The sequence below is a fragment of the Numenius arquata genome, chromosome 4 (genome assembly GCF_964106895.1).
Source record: "Numenius arquata chromosome 4, bNumArq3.hap1.1, whole genome shotgun sequence".
NCBI lineage: Eukaryota > Metazoa > Chordata > Aves > Charadriiformes > Scolopacidae > Numenius > Numenius arquata.
Window position 1 is genome coordinate 21,027,411 of NC_133579.1, and position 19,363 is coordinate 21,046,773.

Genomic DNA, 19,363 nt, shown 5'->3' on the forward strand with positions numbered 1-19,363 from the left:
GGCTATCTCCACCGAGATTTTCTGCATGCCCCTAACTACTGTGATTCCCCACAGGGCTCTGCATACTAATAAATCGGGGGTCTTCCCATCCCTGTCAGGTTCAGCGTAGCCAGGGGAAGATTCATACAATACTCCAGTGCCCCTGGTGTGTGTGAGCATGTGTCTGCGTGTGCGTGCGTGTGGAGGGGGTGATTTCCTTTGCTGTCCCTCGAGAGAGCACAATTCTGCCAGCAGTGTGTTATGACATCTGTTTTTACAAACTCAATAATGTTCAGCATGCTGAGAAGCTGGGGCAGTTTTGATGGATGAACCCACTACAACAGCACGATAACATTCTGTGAGCATGCACAAGGGATTAAGCAAGACACCAGCCCACTTCGGCGAGGTCAGGCTGTGCTCAGAATCTGAAAGGATGTAATATTAATGTCTATCTAATTGGTGAATTTGTCAATGCAGTGTTGCCATTAAACAGCCAGCCATCTGGACCCCGAGGTTTATGTGATCACAGCTGATTGTCAAAACAATGGCATTTCACTGACCTTAAGAAATTTAATTAAAATGTTGTATTGCTTTCCATGCAGTAAAGGTACACAAACTGTTAGAATGAGGTTGCTGCAAGAGCTGCTCCTTCTGTTTTCCAAGTCTACAGTGTAAAATCATTTTCGCATAGACATATATTCCTGGTAAATCTAAAATAACGTGCAACTGCACTGACACTTTGAGCAGGTCATGTTTCCTTGCTGTGTGTTCTAATGATTCAGCAACAACCAGAAGAGATTTTTCCAGAAAATAGTACTCTGCAATTCCATTAATCTCTTTTTGACTTAACAGCTTATTTAGTACATTCTTTGTTTAATTTACAGCCCAGAAACTGTTGTAATAGTCTCCTGGTTTGGAAGTAACCATTTCCAAGGGTAAAAGTAATTCTGAATACTAATATTGGTTTGATTTCTCCTCAGTTAATTAGTGAGAACCCTGATTAGTCAGAGTGGCACAGTCTCAGAAGAACACCTCTACCTACAAGACGAAGTAGTAGCAGTGTGGTGTCTTATTGCTTGCTATGCCAATACGTCTTCCTATGTTTCTGGCCTCCAGCACAACCGTTATGCCTTTCCCTAAATGGAGGGAAGAGTTACAAAGAGAAAGGGCTGCTGAAGACCTGCCACAATTTCAGCCCCTGAGCTCAGAGCAGCCCCACACCACTGTATGATAACATATTCCCTCTAGGGTAGGAAGAAATAAGAAATGCAGCAATGGTGTGCTCCTCTCTAGATGCAGAGGGAGGGCTCTACCAGCAACACCTATGTCCACAACTGAAATCAATGGCATCTTCTTGCCAATCCTGTGGGTATGTGTCTTGGGCTCTCAACTCCATGCCCTGCTCTGTCCAGGTTAGTAACTTTTACCCTACTCTTACTTAAACCAGCATTTCTAAAATACAGGCCGTGGTAAAAGCTGGAAGAAAAAGAGCTCTCCTTTCTCAATCACAGGCCCCTAGGGACACAGAAATGTGGGACATGAGAAATTTCTTGGGTGACTGAGGTTCCCCCTCCATATTGCATAGCTTGTTTCATAAATGTGTCAAACACCATCCCAAAACAAGTCAGTATTTCTCCTACCCAGATTGGGAGATTGTTTGAGAACTTCAAACAGTTCTCAAACTTCAGTGTTCTCATGGTTATGAACCTTCTTCTAATTTCCATCTTAAATTTATTCATGGCCAGCTCATTCCCATTTGTTCTCTTGCCAACATTGCCTCTTAGTTTAAACAGCTCTTCCCTAGTGTTTACCCTCCCCATGAATTTATAGAAAGCAATCACATTTTTTCTCAGCTTTCATTTTGCTAGAATGAAACCCAGTTTTTCAAATCTCTCATAAAATACACTCACTGTTCCCCTGGACACGTTTTCTCATCTGCTCCTTTTAGACTGTGAGTTCCCCTTTCTTGAATGGGGTCAGCCAGGATGCAAGCAGTATTCTAGATTGTGTCTAGTAGATGCCCTAAAGAATGATTATGATACTGCCTTTCTTTGCTAGAAATCTTCCACATAAGATGCTGTTTTCCTTTCTCATGGCAGCTTCACACAGCCATTTCCTCATTGGGCAGCTGGAACATAAACACATCCTCTCTGGTCCAGTTTGCTTCTATGGAGGAGTCTGCAGCTCTTAGCAGCTTTAGCAGACCTCCAGTGCTTCACCTTGCTCTTTTTACAGCTTGATTGCCTTTATTCCAGTCTTCAAAGCCACTCAGACCATTTTATATGATATGCTAGTTTTCCCTTTTTTTTTGCCAGTGATTTTCGAGCATGATCTTCACAATTTATATGAGCACATTCCCCTGTTTTGGGGAACGGGCTGTAATGGATATAAGAGGAGCTCCTGTAGCTCTGTTACAACCTATCTCCATGCTACCTGTTGTCGCTTCCTCTTGAGGCCTCTTCTTACACAACTTATGTCTTCACTAAGAATTTTTCACACAATATCACATCACATGTTTTACTGAAGTTCAGATAAATAAGATATACCACATCTAGAACATCAGGGTTTTAGTAAATTAAAGATTTAGGATTAATTTACAGTTACAATTTATCTTTGTTAGACTTGTTTTTCCAGTTTACCTCCATTTCTTCCGTAACTCTATATTTCAAAATGTGTTTGAAAGCCTTATATGATGCTGAAGTCAGAGTAGCAGATTCTCAGTGTCTCAGACCTTTTTTGTACTTTTTTGGGGAGATAGAAATGATGCAGTCACTATTCTGTGGTCATGTGATGCTGCTTCACATTCACTAATTTCTTTTTTAAATATTGCATTATCTGGAATTCAGTTCCTTCACATTGCTCTCCAGTCCTTCAAAAGGCTCATGAGCTATTTCTTTTAGACTTACTGTATGCAGTGAGTGCACACCATAGAAAACGTTCATCCTATATAAGAACAAATATGTTGCATTACTTCATCAATTCCTATTGTGCCATCATGAGGCTAAAAATAACTATAAGCACGAAGTTTCTAAACTAACTCAACCACAGACCCCATCAAGATTTAATACAATAGCACTTCAGAACATGGAGGTGATAGAGGATTTCATAAAATGTGTCATAAACATAACCCGCACTAATGTGTTGCCTTTGCTGTAGCGTGTAAGATGGAGAGTGATGTTTTCAAACACACATTGGGCATAGTCTGCATGGCATGCTTATTGTTCTGTCATTTGTGAATAAAGCACCAACTTCAGCTTCTGGTGTCACATTTTTTCACCAAAAGCTCATCTTTTAGAAATAGAAGAAGCTTCTGTAAAATGAAACTCCTATCCTGCAGTTGTTACTGTATCAACACAATATCAGTATGTGAATCTACTGCGTGTACTTGAATGCATCTTTATTCTAACTGAACCATAGCAAGCCATTAAACATATGTACCTTGTTTGATGTTATTAGATTTATTAGATCCTCTGTTTATTGCAAAGGACAGGCACTGTTTCAGTCCTGCACATTTATAATGCGTCATTGGTAGAGTGTGACAAAGCAATTTGGAATCAGACACTGATTAAAATGCTTGATCACATACTGGGAATACAGTTAGTTAGAACAAAGTTTTTTCTACTGTGAATCCTTCCACAAAACCAACTGTCTTGAAGGTTAGTTGTAGTACATTTTTTTTATCCCAGCCCACCAAAAAAATGAACTGTAGACACATTTCTCATCTGTGAATTAATTATCCCGTGGAGATCAGTCAGTGAGTGCTAGAACATGCTATGTAGCAACCTTTGGGGAATTGGATCCTTTTTCAAATTCACATTGGCTCTTTATTAACATGGGGCTTGGGGGTGGAGAGGGGGTTTGTGATAAAGGTCAGAGCTGCTCATTAGAAACCTAAATGAAATGTGATAGCGCAGTTGATTCTTCTAGGATTACAGATTATGAAAGTGAAGAAATATAAACATATATCTACATGGTAGTGCAAAAGGAGGGCAGTTGTGCAGTGTTGTAACCTTATGTTACTCTCAAGAGAATATTTATCAAAATACTTTGGAATGGGCCTTCCAGGAATACCCAATTACTTCATAGCACAGGTAGAATCTGTCCCACAGACTGTTTTTCTTCCCCCACACACAAAAGGAAGAGGGTTCAGACTAGGTGCTTGAGTCAGTGTAAATAGATGGGAAGATATACTTCCTGCTCTCAGTGTCAGAAGCAGGAAACCATTTGCTCCAAAACCCGAGTGCAGGGCAAGAACAAGGTTGTAAAGTGTTGACAGTGGGTTATGTCACATAAACACTGAATTTCTTAGCCTCTGGGCTCTTGTAGCCCTGGAGAAAAGGCAGATGACAGCTGTCAGTGTCTTTAACATTCACATAAATTAATAGTCTTCTGTATAAAGTCAGTAGTCCATGAGGATCCAGGCTAAGGTGCTCTGTTTGCTTGCTGACTGTCAATTTAGTTATGAGTACCAGGTCTCTAATAAGGGCTTGACATTCAAGTTGGAGCCTGGACAGCTAGCACAAGAGGGCTCAGACGCTGCTCAGAAAAATTTGGTGTGGTTTTTGACACTAGATCTAATTCTGGTGAATATTAAATTTTCCACTTACATCAATTTATCTGTTGTGAAGAACACTTTTTGAGGCCGGAGCCTTGATGGAGCGCCATGTGAATGTTTCTGGGAAGTAACCACCACCATGGTATTGTCCCATCCTTCTTCTACCAGAAGCACAAATACTCTCAGTAAAAATGCAAACAATGAAATATTAAAACATTACAGGCATGGAAGACAGGCACAAAGAAAAGTTATGGATTTTCAACTTTATACTAGGACAAATCCCTGGAAACTCTAATGATGTGAATAGGTCCTACCTGGAGGACTGACAGGGGTGACTGCAGCAGAACTACTCCCCAAGGAAGATATCATCACATGTGTGAGCTGTGAAAACAGCCATTTTGCAGGGCTGATTCTAGTGCTATATAGCAACCCTTCACTGTCTACCCCCTCTAATTTGTATCAGAGTTTGACAGCTTGTTGACAGCTCATTAGTAAAAAAAACCCCACATGTGACCAAAGCACTCACTGCAAGCAGAGAGATCTGCTCTCTAATTGTGAAAAATATTGAAATCTAAACTAGATGTGGAACTGCAGGTCAGAAATGAGCCCAATTAGCATGTTTATCAAAATATTTTTAAATGTATTTAAATTGTTAACTAGTATAAAACATAATAGTGGTAGCTGCTATTGTGAGACTCTTAAGTGGCAAATCAGAGGAAACAGAACAGGCTTTTGGATTTACTTTTTCCTGAAAGAAGATATGGTGCAACATCAATGGCTTTAAACCATGCCCTCTTCTGCTATTGAACAGGAACCATTTGGGGGCAGGTGCCTCTGCTCTCATTCCAGACTGCCATCACCACTGAACGTGAATGCAGGGGACTTACTGCACCTTTGCAAGAGCAAAGGCAGAGCTGTGGTAAGCACTGTAAAATTCACCCACTTCTGGCTATTTGGAATTTTTTTTTGACACTGGTTAAATTTAAATTAATAGTTTGGGTTTATATTTCTGGATTAGGATTAACAATTCTGTTCATTAATCTCTGTTCTCAAAGAGAATTCTTGAATTAAGGGTATTGTAGGTCTTCCTAATGCAGATAGTGCAGATCAAATGTGTAGATTTGAAACTTCTTTGAGGAATAGCTGCACCCTTTTTCTCAAGGATGCTTTTCTGAATTTCTTTGCACTACCTGAAAACTGGGAAACCAGGCAGCTCTTTATGCATAGAAAACTTCTTTTTTGTTACTTTACATTATTTTTTGAACTGTTGACACATTAACTGAAAGACCAAAGCAAACATTCAGACTTGGAATGATTCAATCTATACATGCAAATAAAGGCCCGTAGCTCAAACCCATTAGGAAATATCTGTAACTTCTGGTGGGTAAAGACAAGCTGACTGAATGTTTTCTGGACCCTTCTAGATGATGTGTTTGTGTCATGGAGATGGCAGTCACAGGGGCTAAGCTGCAGGTAGTCTTTTCCAGTCCTGTATTTTCAACAAAAGAGAAATGCTTGCACTGGGGTAAAGTGAATTGTAACCTTTGCAGACCACGGAGTAGGTGCCGCTATCTCCCTCACAAGCCTTCCCTGAAGTCCCAGTAATAGGTTGACCTCTTATTTTTTAAAGTCTGTCTTTTAATTACTGATTCAAATAGTTGGTGGAAGACAGAAGGATCCATAAAATTCCATTTGAATAAACTTAGAAGAAAAAGACCTCTGAGCTTAACAGCTAGTGCTCCACCTGAGGACACCAGCTGAGGCCTTTAAGGTCATAAAAGTAGGGATACCACATTTTACAAAACAAGCTGTGTAGAACAAGATGAGAATGAAGGAACAGCTTTCACTATTAAGTTCATGAATGTGATAACCTGAATAAGGTGACTCAGAATAGGTATGCCTATTTAAATAAGATGCCACCAGGAGAATCTCCTCACAATAAACTATAACCTATTTATCAAAACATCTAACAGCTCTGTGCACTCACTGTTAGATTACTGAACCCAAAATAATAAGTTTGAAATTGATATTCATGTCCTCTGCATCTCATTCCTTTAATATTTGTAATAATAATGCTCTTGAGCATTATTTTCTTCTTGCTTATAGAATGACTGCAAATATTCTCGTTTTGAGTTCTACAGCTAAACACGCTATAAAAGCATGGTTTTGTTGCTTCCTGGCTAATTGATGTGTATGATAAACCTATCATTGAAGATATTAAAAAAAAAAATCCTGCAGCGATTGCATTTATGTGACAGCCCTTGCATTTGGCAGGATGGAGAATTTTTGCACTTTATTGCTGGCACTTCATGTTCAACTTTTTGTTCTGTGAATCTGCCCCTAACAGTCTTCCCACAACGAGATGCGGTGTGATGTTTCCCAGCAACACACGCTCAGGTGGCATAAGAGCGTCTGGTGCTCTGAAGCTGCTGGATCACTCGGGAAAAAGAAGAAACAAAACAAAACAAAACCCTTACAAAACAAACCCTGGGTACTCCTGGTTGCTAAAAGGGAATCACTCACTACATTTCACTGTTATAGAAGTGCTTTCTCCTTGGAGCCCTTTGGAAACATGCCAAAGCCAAGAATTTAGGGATGACTCTGAGATTCCTCCCATCAAGAGAAGTTTTGGGGGTCTCTTGGTGAGCTTTGCAGGTATCACCTCACTCATTTTATTTCAGGACTGTCTGAGCTTTTGCTGGGCTTTGGTAAGGCTTTCACTTCCCTTGCTTTGCTTCAAATACCAGCTGTCTCCATTTCTTTACATTTTGAGCACTGCCACGATGCCTATAAGACGACACTCAAATGCCTCTGTTGTTAGCAGTAAGCAAATGCAAAGGTGTAGAGGTACCTGTCCCATGTCTGCACACAATGTCTCATCGTTGCAACCACAGAGGAGGCCATATCAAAAAGTGATGAATCACAAAAATGTGTCTGATTTAATTTTTTTAAAAATCTGGTAAAAGGCAGTTTTCTGCTCCTTGAGGAGGATAGCTTAGGGAGGAACATGGTGTCCTTTCTTGCTCTCAGGGGTTCTCAGTTGCCAGCTGGTTGTGGGCATTACCAGTCAGCCTTTTAAGCAGAGCTCTTCATCGCTTTATTTCATCAGTTGTAATAACTGCCTCACTGTTGCTACCCAATTATCTTCTGTCACTATGACAATCTTAGTTTTATATAAAATTCTTAATTTAATGGCACCTTTCAGATGTGCTAAAGTCATACTTTCATCTAGGTAGTTCCTGTAGGTGCTAGACATCTTCAGGAAGTTGACTTATCTCCTGAGTTGAGTGTTTTTGAAATTGTGTTAAATGCTGTTCACTTCATTTTATCAATTCCCATCTTTGCAACTGTGTTTCTGTTTTTTAACTAGCTTCCTTCCATTTTACTATGACAAATTATTGGTTTTTCCCACTACTTTGAATCTCAGCTTTCTGAACTTTGTTGTAGTATTTCTTATGCACCATTAGGCCCCAAATCAACAAGAAACATTTGAACAGTTTGCTCTCCTGTAATCATATATATTAAGATAAGAAGCACTAGTATGCAGTGGAATTTTACGATTTTTCAGGAATCACTTAAAGATGTGATGATTTTTCTGCTTGGCACCGTAACATGATGGTCGGCTTAGGCTAACACTCATGAAGTGATGTCATAGCTCTGTGTCATTGCTCCTTTATTTCTTTTTCACATCCATAGCATTTCATGAAGGAATTTATACACTGGTCCACAGAAACAATATCACAATAATATTGCAAAATACAGATCAAGTGTTTGTATTCACAAAGCAATATCATGTATATATGCCCATAGATTGTCTTAATGAGGAGTAATAAGAAAGACCTAACTCAGCATGCTGATGGCCACATGTAATATTCCCAACTGCACTAAATTAGAGGCCCGAAATCTCTCCTAAGCTTGGGAGAAAAGACGAATTCCGGAGTACTGTCTCTGCATATCCCCAACACAAAGCAGAGCTGCCAGGAAGATGCTTGAATTTACGTTACGTGTGTTTTACAGCACCCTCAAAGCACACCTCCTTCCAGCCAGACTTTGAGGCTGTTCTGAGCTTTCTCGCTTTGAAGCCCTTTGCTCCCACAGCTTTTTGGGATTGTTGTTTTTGCTGCGTTCAATAGCTTTTACCTAAATTGTTGGATGGTTGGGTTTTTTTCTTATCAGTAATGTTAAATCAAAGCACTCCATTTGGATATTACCTAGGAGAAAAAACATAAAAGGAATGGGCTCTCTTGAGACTTTAACAATCGTGTCGGAGCAGAGTGGAGGTGGAACCACTTGCAACCAGCATCTTCTCTTTGAAATGTTCATGCCCAGGAACCACGTTCCAGACCATTTTAGCGTCAGCGGGGGCGCTTTCACATTTCAGCGTGTTCAAAAGTTCAATCAAGAACAGTTTTGAAATTTTAATTGAAACTGAAAATAGAAAGAAGCCCAACTGCCCTCTGTTGATCACAGCAACAGGGAGGATAAAAGAGAAAAATTGACGTTATGAAACAAAAACAAGCGCTGCAGGGTTTTTCACTAAGCATCTTGCTGTTGCTGCTGCTAAGTAATTTTTTCAGTGATCTGCTGATATGGTCTAAAGGAGAGTTTTGAACTGAAATTTCCCAGTATTTCTTGGGATTTCCCCCAACCTTCTGATTGCAAGTGCATGGATTTTTATTCAGTAAACAGTACTTGGAGGTGAGCTTGCCCATATCACCAGGATACACAGGATATTGGTGGGACTGGAAGGGTTGAAAACTCTGAGTATCAAAGCTAAATCCCAAGGAGTCATAAAGGGATATACCACTGACAAGTTCAGAGGCCAAGGGGAAGGCAAAGGCTGCTTTATGAATGCAGCCAGGCTTTGAGCTCATAGTGGACATTCTCATCTCTCATTACTCATTACATGCTTTAGCCTTTTCTTTGCAAAGTAGTCTTGAAACTGGTGTTAGCAATCATCAAAATTAAAGGCCACTTGACTAGATTCCCTTTCTGCAAAAGGATACTATGTCCACAAAGAGGTGATCTGCCACAAACACGTACTTTTAAGTATTGCAAATCCATTAAGAGGTATTTATAAAAAAAAAACAAAACAAACAAACAAACAAAAAAACCCCAAAACCTCTGATCAGCCACCCCCTGAAATCTTTGAGACATCTCTGTGCTGGATGTGGTATTTTCAGCTCCGGTAAACATGTTACTAAGAAATGCCATTAACAAATGGTTCACAAGGAAGAGTCTTGATTATAACAGAATTTATTAATTGAATGTTGTGATTAAGAACATATTAAGGTTAATAAGAAATGTGTTGGAATATCATGTATCATAGATAAGATAAATGTGTATCAAAATGAGTGTTGATTGACAACAGCAGGGTACATATTTGGTATGAATGTAAGCACATTGACTAACAGAAATAAGCACCTTATTTGAGGCTAATGTTAATTTTAAATACAACACAGGCATCTCAATGCTCTCATCCCATCTGTTGGTAACAGCAAAACATAAATTATGAATGGCATTTTTTTCCCTTTTATCCACTGCTTTGCAAACCCAGCAGAAGTTTCATTGAAGACTATTTTGCCTTTGGTAGGTTAGGATTCCAGTGCACAACAAATTATTTCAGTTGTTTTTCTTCCATGTTGGTGAAGCAAAGCAAACTAAGGGCAAAATTCCTTCCATTCTTATTAAAATACCCATGGATATCATGTAGTATTTTTGTCTTTGGAGTAAAGAGGATATCTTGTATTATGCTTCCATTATGAAATACCACAAGTCAAAGTAGTCTGAACTCCACAGCTAGGGGGGCAGAGACCAGTTTTGAATTTCCTTAGATGTGTTCATAAGGAATCCTGCCTGCAGCCCCATCCCCTTCCCCACAGGGATCTGACAGCAGCAGTTTAGCTAAGCCACGCTCAAGCAGGAGAGGGCATTTGACTGAGGGCAGCACTATCAGCCTGAATTGCTGTTTCCTCTCCTCTCCTCTCAGAAGAAAAAAAATAATGCAAAATCTTGACAGAATTTGACATTCACCAAATAGCAGCCAGTCAGTAAACATTTCTTTCATGACATCATGGAGAGTTATGTAGTACTGTCAAAGATGCCATGTAGTTCTTTTGAGACATAGACCAGCATTGTAGCTGGATAAAAACCATGGTGCAGTGATCTCCTGCTCTCCCATTAGAGCCAGCTGCTTTAGATCTGCCTGAAGAGATCTGAGCTGAGCTGTCTGAGCTGGGCTCAGGTAAGTCTGTTTCTGCCCAGCTCCCAAATGCTGCAAGCTAGAGCCAGCTGGGAGCCTGGTCTTCACAGCATAAATACTGGGGATGTTGAGCAAGGTGGAAGCTTTCGGCTCAATTTTTTTTGGTGTGCTTCCAAACTGTTTAGCTGAAAAAAAATAAAAATCTTTAGACTGGATTTATTTTGAGAATACAACTGCTTAGTGGTCACATGAGTGATCTGGTATGTAGTGGCCTTTTCTCAATTACCAGGTTACATTCATTTTCACGAATAGACTAACACCCAAAACAAAGCAATTTGCATGTAGCCTGGCACATATCAGTACATCAAGAGGATTTCAGTATACCAGGTAGCTTGTTCAGTGCTCTATGCTGGTTGCCACCCAGTGAAAAAAAGCTAATATTTTTCCTTCTGACAGCTCATTTTACCAGTTCGGCTTGTTGCCTTTACTGGAAGAGCAGCCAGAAACTTTCACATTCCATAATTTTAAGTTAGTGTGGCTTTTCTATCTCTTTGATTATTTTCACTGTGTGGGATCAATCTCTGACTCTGCCTTCTGCGCTGATGTGAGGTGTGCTGAAACAGTTTTCTGTCCCTTTCATCAGATCTGCTTGAGAAAAATGACAGCTGTAAACTGGCAGCCTAATTTTATGGCAATTTTAAAAACATGTCATTCAATATGTTTCTACAGTCAACTAAATACAAGTTTTTCTAGTCATTTATATTTGCTGTTTAATTAACACGTGTAGTGTAATTGAAGAGAGATGAATATTTGCCTATCAACGTAGCATCCAACTCTGCCTGTTGCATGCCTGCCTTATCACGTATCAGTGAAAAGAAACAGATTTATTCTATGCAGAAGTCTTATTTGACAAAGTTTTGTGACTCTGGGCAAAAACTGGAGGTGAAATCTTTGCTGAATGACCCCTGAGGTAATAGGGGAAGCTTCCAAACCCCCATCAGGAACACAGACCCTGACACAAACACCTTTAGGATGAACAGAGACTTTCCAGCACTTTCAGCTTACTCAGAATCAAGCCCACAAACTGTAAGCTGTGCTCCAGGGACATACATGCAAACTAAGGAAAGGTAGTGTAAATTCAATGAGCTCATTTTAACATTTGTTGAAAATGTACAATTTTAGTGATGTGTTTTACAATTTGAAGCCAAAGGAAAGTACTGAACTCTTTTTTTCTTAAAAAAAAAAAAAAAAAAAAGCAAAAAATTCCTTTCCTGGTAATAAGATTAAGTAGTTCAGCCAAGAATATTTATGAGTGTTTCAAAGTCTTTATGCTTTACAAAGACAAAAAGCCATCACTGAATTATTTGGTGAAAGATACTCTATGCTGTGTTTTTTACAGTTTTGTTTTATATGTCTAAATTGTCTTAATGTCATGAAATGTCACTCACGGTGAATTTCTGAGACTAGGCAACACTAGAAACAGCAGGATGCAGGACATGTTCTGGTAAACTCAATACATATGCTCTGCAGAGTTTGTATATGCAAGACACATAGTTCAGCCTAACTCAGAAAAAAGAATTTCAGAGCCCAATTTTGAACATATAATTAGATAACTCATCATTTCAATTTCTGTTATCATGTTAAATTAAGCGAATTATTTTATTTCAAATAAAAGGGATCAGAAACACTGCTTCTGTAGGATACATTTTCAATATTCTATATTGAATCTGTCCAAGGCAAAATTTAAATACTATTTTGAAAATCACAGGGATTTCTTCTCATGTTTAAATCTTTATTTCTCTTTGACAAATGCTGATGGTAAAGCTCAGGAATAAAAGGCCAACTTCCTGTTTTAATTCACACTGAGGATAGCAAAGGAATCTCGTTTTAGCTGTGGCAGTTTCTGATGCAATGATTCACGACACCAGATTGGAGCAATTTAATTTGGGAGAGCATTACGCAGAAACATTATTATTAGCTTTTTTCATTTCTTTGTCTTTTTTCGTATTCTCTGTGCATATAATTTATGTATCAGATTTATCTGCAGAGTGTATGTTTTGTCTTCCGCATTTCCTCCCATCCCAAATGATCATTACATTGCTTTTTGTTCCTGAAAGTGTTAGTCATGTGCAATGGCACTAAAATAATTTTGCTTTTCCCGTCAAAGGAAATGAAAGCAAAAAGACAATCACTTCTCCAAGTTGTAAAATTGTATTGTTATTGACATGATGCAAGCTAAAGCAATAACTCCTGATGATGTGCTAATAAATAATATATGTTTATATATATTGGGTCTCTCCTCCTTTTACACCACTTCAAACCTGGAGTAACTGCACTATAGTCAACATATTTATAAATAACAGAAGAATCTAAGCCACTATGTTGGTATGAATTATGTATTAGTGGCAAGCGAAATTTTAATTTTTTGCATACATGTCTGCACTTATGGGTGTGAATGAATAATGGTGAAATGTCAGAAAGTGAGTATATCTTTCTCTTAGAATAATGACAGGACATTTTCTGTGCCTGTCTGCACTCTGGTACAGTCAGATCCTCTGCTGTCCTGGGTAATGTTGGAGCTAGCAAAGTTTTAGCAGGCTTGCTGGCCAAGGCTTCTCACTTGTTTAGAGATTTGTAGAGCCTAGAAAAGCATCTGAATATTCTCTTTTCTCCAGTCCTTTCTCAAGCTAGGAAGTTTATGACACAAACATAGATAAGGAAACATAGCATTATGAGCAGCATAAGATTCAGATCCTTTTGATTCCCTAGCCTGATGAAAATCATCCATCGATGTGTTGCCTAGAGCACTTCTGCATTCATGTTCAGAGTCAGGCTCAGGCTTCCACTTCTGGATTCATAGTAAAACACCTGAATAGCTCCTCTATGACCTTCAGGAGGAACAAGTATCTGACTTCTCAAACTGTGCTGGTTTAGAATGTTCTTCTCTGGCCCCTCAGGAGAAACGCACCTGCTCCAAAGCTCCTAGCAGGTAGACCTTAGTCCTGCCAACTGTTCTTACTATCTAGAGAGAAGTAATGCAAGTCCATCACCCCAGGCTGAGTCAGTGATGGTGGCTGCTGGAGAAAATATGAAGAATATTAGGACCGAAGGCTGGCAAACCTGCGAAACTTGGAAGAAATCTTGGCATGGGTACCAAAGCACCACCAACTACTGTATCTGACCCAGAGGGGCAGTGATTCTGGATAAAATGGTCAACCACAAATTCATCTGCTTTTCTGGGAGACAATCTATGTCTTCAGGTGGATCTTTGAGGGTCTGTGTTTATCTTCAGATAATTAAAAACATTAAGTAAGGAAACACTGTTTGAGTCATAGTGGAAATGAGCTACCTTCCCTTTAGACCAAATGGATTTGTGAGCTGAGAGGTAAGGCAATAAATACAGTAATATTACGTAGTTCTCGTCCTGTACTTCTTAAGATTTGTTTACATGCAAAAGGTAATTTCTATTAAGGTAAGGTATGAACCGAAAATACAGCTGCTGATGTACAGCCTACATCAAAGTCCTGTTGATGAATCTCCCCTAAGAATACCTATACATGGGCTTATGGATTCGTGGATAACTCCAGAGATACAAGCCAGAGTAGAGGGAAATCAAATGGAAGGAAAATTACTTTTTGTTTACTTGCCTTTTCAATTTTGGTCTTAAATAAATTAAAAATGTTATGTAATCACTTGAAAGTCAGACCTCTGATTATCTTTCTTACTAGAAAAGCATGGCAAAGAATGTACCTAGCAGCCCATGATAAAATATGTAGATTTCAGGATATTTAAAACTCTTGAATTTGCCGATTGTTCTAAGAGAGCTGTTATGTAGCCTGATATTGTTTGGAATGTACCTATCATCAATGCATGTTTATTCATTGAGCTAACACTTTTTTACAAGGACAGTTCTACCAGGCTCCAACTTGAGCTATACGAACTTGGGCTTCCTTTGTCATTGCAGATGTCCTCCAGATTTACATACATTTACATGCATTTGGTTTGCTGCTGCCCTGATTGTAGATAATATGGGATAACATGGGATGAGTGCAGACCTCCCAAGAGTCTGGAGCAGTACGTGGTGTCCTCTGTTGCTTAGATAAACAACTTCTATGTTCATTTTGCTTCTGCTGCAGGCTACCTTTAAGACCTGGATTTTGGGGCTTGCTTTCTTCAATGCTTTCTTCCCGTTTACATACACACACACCCCCTCCGTGCCCCCTCAAAAACACTGAACAATTTGGGGGGTGACTGCTATAAGAGAAAAGGTGCCCTGGTAGCCAGGATGTTCAAATGCTCATTGATTTACTTCTATGCAATAAGTAATTTTCCTTAAGTTCCAGGATAACTGATCTGTTTGCACATTACAGATTGGTCTATTTGGAGCTGGTTTTATTACTGTGAACTAGTGTAAGATAAAACTTTCCAAAATGCACGAGTATTTAATCAGATCGGCACTTCCAATTCCTCAAAGCTTGTGCGAGACTCCACTTCTTGAATCCAATTTGTCGAATAAATATCTGGAAAAAAATCAAGAGCATTGTTTTTAACATGAAGCAGAAAACAGAATAGGCACTGAGGGATGCAGCATTTCTTCCTCTCAGATCTTGATGAATCTGAACCTGAACCTGAAAAAATCAATGTGGAAAAATATATTTGTTGTGCATACAAATTTCACATTATTGATGTAAAAAGAGTTAAAAAAATGTGTAACTAGATTTTGGAGGCTTCCTAAGGGTAAGGTTGGAGCTGTTAATTCGGCATAAGTTTTTGCATAGCAGAGACAGGGCTTTATGTGCCTGCTTAGGATCCAGCACTATTATATCAATTAGTAAATATATTTGTTAATATATGAGTAAGGAAAAGCTGGTTTTAGAATTTGGATCAAATTTTGAATCATGCCATAAGCTATGCTTCAAGCAGTACCAGGTAGCTTAGACAGACTGGTTTTTACATATAAATTTTGTATGCCACGGACCCTGTGGAGAAATATGGGGTTTTACAGAGCTAGGGACTGGACTGTAATACAGCTGTAGGATCAACAGTAGTGCCCAAACAGGAATGTAAAACAGGTGAGATCCTGTGGTATGTTCATATAACCTCTCAGACATGTATTTCCCCTGGCACATACTTTGAGAGATAAAAAAAACCTAGCACTTGTGACTGCCAGCTCTCGTGATACTATTGCAGCTCACACTATTTGGTGGTTTTTCTTAAAGCCCAGGCTCCTTGAATTATTTGATTATATGAGAACTTCAGTTTATATCTCAGAAAAAAAAAAAAAAAAAAAACCCTACCTCTGTGTGGCTGTTGCAATGATAAATTTGCAAATATGCTGGAATCAAAATGCTGGACTGTGTTACAGTCCTGGAAGACAGAAAACGGAGCGGGGGGTAGTGGCAGTAGGGGCGGCAAAACTTTAAACTAAGAGACAAGAGACAAGTTCAAAACAGTTTCTGACTCTTATGCAAATCTCATTTCTTTGGCTGGCTTGAATCATGACTTCTGAAAACTAAGAGCTGATGAGTCTGGGAGCTTGCATTTTTCTTTCATTTTTAAATGTGATCCTGAGCTCGTGGGGTCTGAAAGCAACGTGACATCTACACATGCCGTCACTGAGCAGGTGGAAAAGCGCAGTGAACTTCCCTTAGCCTTGGCCAGGGTTGCTATTCTCCCTCCTCGGGACAGTCCCTGCATGGCGTGGGGGGGCCCAAGGGACTCTGCGAGGGGCACAGGCCGGCACCAACGAGGCATTGCAGGGTCTGACAGGGTAAAAAGAGAGAAGAGAGGGATTCGGTGAGAATTCCTCCTCCCTAACCGCTAGAGCTGCTCCTGCTTCATGTACAGAACAATCTTCTGTTCGCGTGTGTGTTTTGGTTTTGCTTCTGTTTGATTTCTCAAAGGCTGAGGATAGAAAAGATACTCGCCTTTCAGAATAAGGGAAGAAAACCCTTCTTGTGGATTTTGCCAGCCCCCTGCCCTTTAAGGCTGCCCTCACATGTTCACAGTAACCCCGGGTGAGCAGCTTCAGGGACAAGTGAACTCCACAAAAGCCCCGAGACAGAAATTTCATCCCAAGTAATTTAGCCAGTAGGTAGCTGCTCACACCCGAACCCACGCAGCAGCCCAGCACCCGCGCCCCGTGCCCCCGGCCAGCTCTGCCTAATAATCCCGGGTAAAGCCAGATAACCTCATTAACTCTCCTTCGGGTTTTCCTCAGGCAGAGTTCATTATCCCGCTTTTCATCACTTAAAGAAACAGGCTGCTGCAAGACAGCTTGCAGGGCGGGTGATGAGAAGCGCTCGGTGAGGTGAGACTGTGGATTTGCTGCCAAAGGAGAGGCTTTTCCTTCTCTTCTCCTTCTACTTTAGTGAGTCAGAGTCGCTCACATCACGTTAGTGCCCAGCAGGTTTATCAGCAACCTTCTCTGCTGGCTAAAAGGAATTCTTCCCAATCTACGGTTCTCCCTCTGTAATTCAGCATATTCCTCTCATGCTTCCTCTCAGGCATGGGCACACACTGCCACCACCAGATCAAACGGATCCTTATAACAAATTGGGAGGTTTTAAGGTAGGGCAAAACTGTCAGGTTCACTTGATTTTTAATAAAAGGACAGTTTCTAGGATGCTGCACTGTGGTGCTTGCAAACCTCTAACCAGAGCTGATTAGGATTTTTCTGTCAAATGATTTTTTGACTAAAAGTACAGATATTCATAGAAAATTTTGATTTTACTGCTCCCTGATTTTCTGCTGGGAAACAATTTAGAAGGATTTTTATTTGGCTGGTTTTTGTTCTTGTTTCATTAAGAACTGGAATGTTTCATTTTGTTGAATTTAATGCAAACCATTTGAAATTAAGTTTACTAATATATTGAACTATTGTTCTTTGCCAGAGTAAAGCCTTGTAGGAATTCAATACCACCTCTGTTTGTCACCAGTCTCTACTGAGGGGGATATCTCTCCTAGCACATCCTAGCTTTTCATCTGGTCAGGCTGTAATAGTGCAGCACAAAACACACAGTTCAGTCAGGAGGCCTGACCACACTGTAGAAAATAAGCATCAGATCTCCGAGATGTGTGCTGATGCTTTTGATCAGGCTGTTACTGTTACCAGGAGTCGGCATCATTTATAGAAAAGCAACAGTTCAACATTAGATACTCAACAGTACTGAAATAAAATTTTTCATAATTCCTAAATATTTATATATTCCTTTAAAACAACATTGGATCTTATTTTTCTGCCCTTGGGAAATTAAAAGCATCCTGAGGTGAAATGTATTTCAAGAAATACTCTATCCCTCCTAGAGGTACATGTCTGCTACTATCCTAAATATACAGATTCTGGATATCAGAAAATTTTAAATTTCATGTACTTATCATGATTAATTACTGGCTCTATAAATTACAGGAAGCAGAAAGGAGAGAGTCTATTCATGATGTAAGTTCATATATGACGGTTATTTGCTCATTTTGGCTGGCTGAGCTTGGTGTCTATAAGAATCATGGTTGCAGATGTGCTTAAAACGTTTTGTTAAGATATGACAAAGCCTGAAACACAAAGGGTTCTTGCACTTTCCAGGATGCAAGTAGCGTGGATCAGTAAAGATAGCAATAACTGCTCAAAACACTGTCATTTTCAAAGTTATTCATGGTTGAATATCAGATATACCACAGAATGAAAGCAGAGCAATTCATTAAAAGAATTCTACTCTGGCTGCTAAAAACAAAACACTCAAAATCTTTTGTTGATATGGAACTGTGAAAATATGGAAGAAAATTAGATGTATCTGCCTCTGAGGCAGCGAAATTATACCATAGTGTTATCCAAAGCCATTCATATAAAGACTTATTTATGATAGCAAATTAAATACTATTGTTTTCCAACATTTCCCCATAGCTAAAATGATAGGATAAAAGATTCTTGTATTGCCAAAAGCATGCTAGAACCTCTTTCAGCTGAGAAAACAATTAAAGGCTTGTTTGAAATGGGGATTTTTTTCAAGCCATACAAACAGCAAAATATTTCTCACAGTTGTTAGTTGCTGTGCAGCTGAAGAGGCAATAATCTGTCATGTCCTTGATTATTTTCAAGAAAGAAATGAAGTTGCTTTAGGAATATTTAAAAGTTAGCTACAGTGAAATTGTTTGAACTTTGAGAACACACCGCCATTCCCTGCTGGCAGCAATCATGTTAATATGAGTAAACAGTACAATATCTACATAGATATTTGCTTTATTAGTTAGCAAGTTCATATTATTCACAGTGTAGCAATACATGCTAAAGGTTATCCTTCTATTCCAAAGACTGCAGTATGAAAGTTTTTAATCCTTTTCTTCATCTACTTCAGAATTATAAGAGATATTTCACTTTGTCAGCTTCAAAGATGGGAATGCTGAGACATACTCTACACAACCATTCTGCCCAGGCTGACCCAGAAGGAATCTTTGACCATTTTTCAACTATTGACAGATCCCTTACGTATTAGGAATGGACTACCTAGATAAAAAGTTCGAGTTCTTTAAGGCTGGGAATGATGAAGACAGCCACATTTGAGTGACTGAATACTATATCTATTTCACAATATGCTTAAAGACATTTATGACAGTTTTAAAATAGCAATTCATTT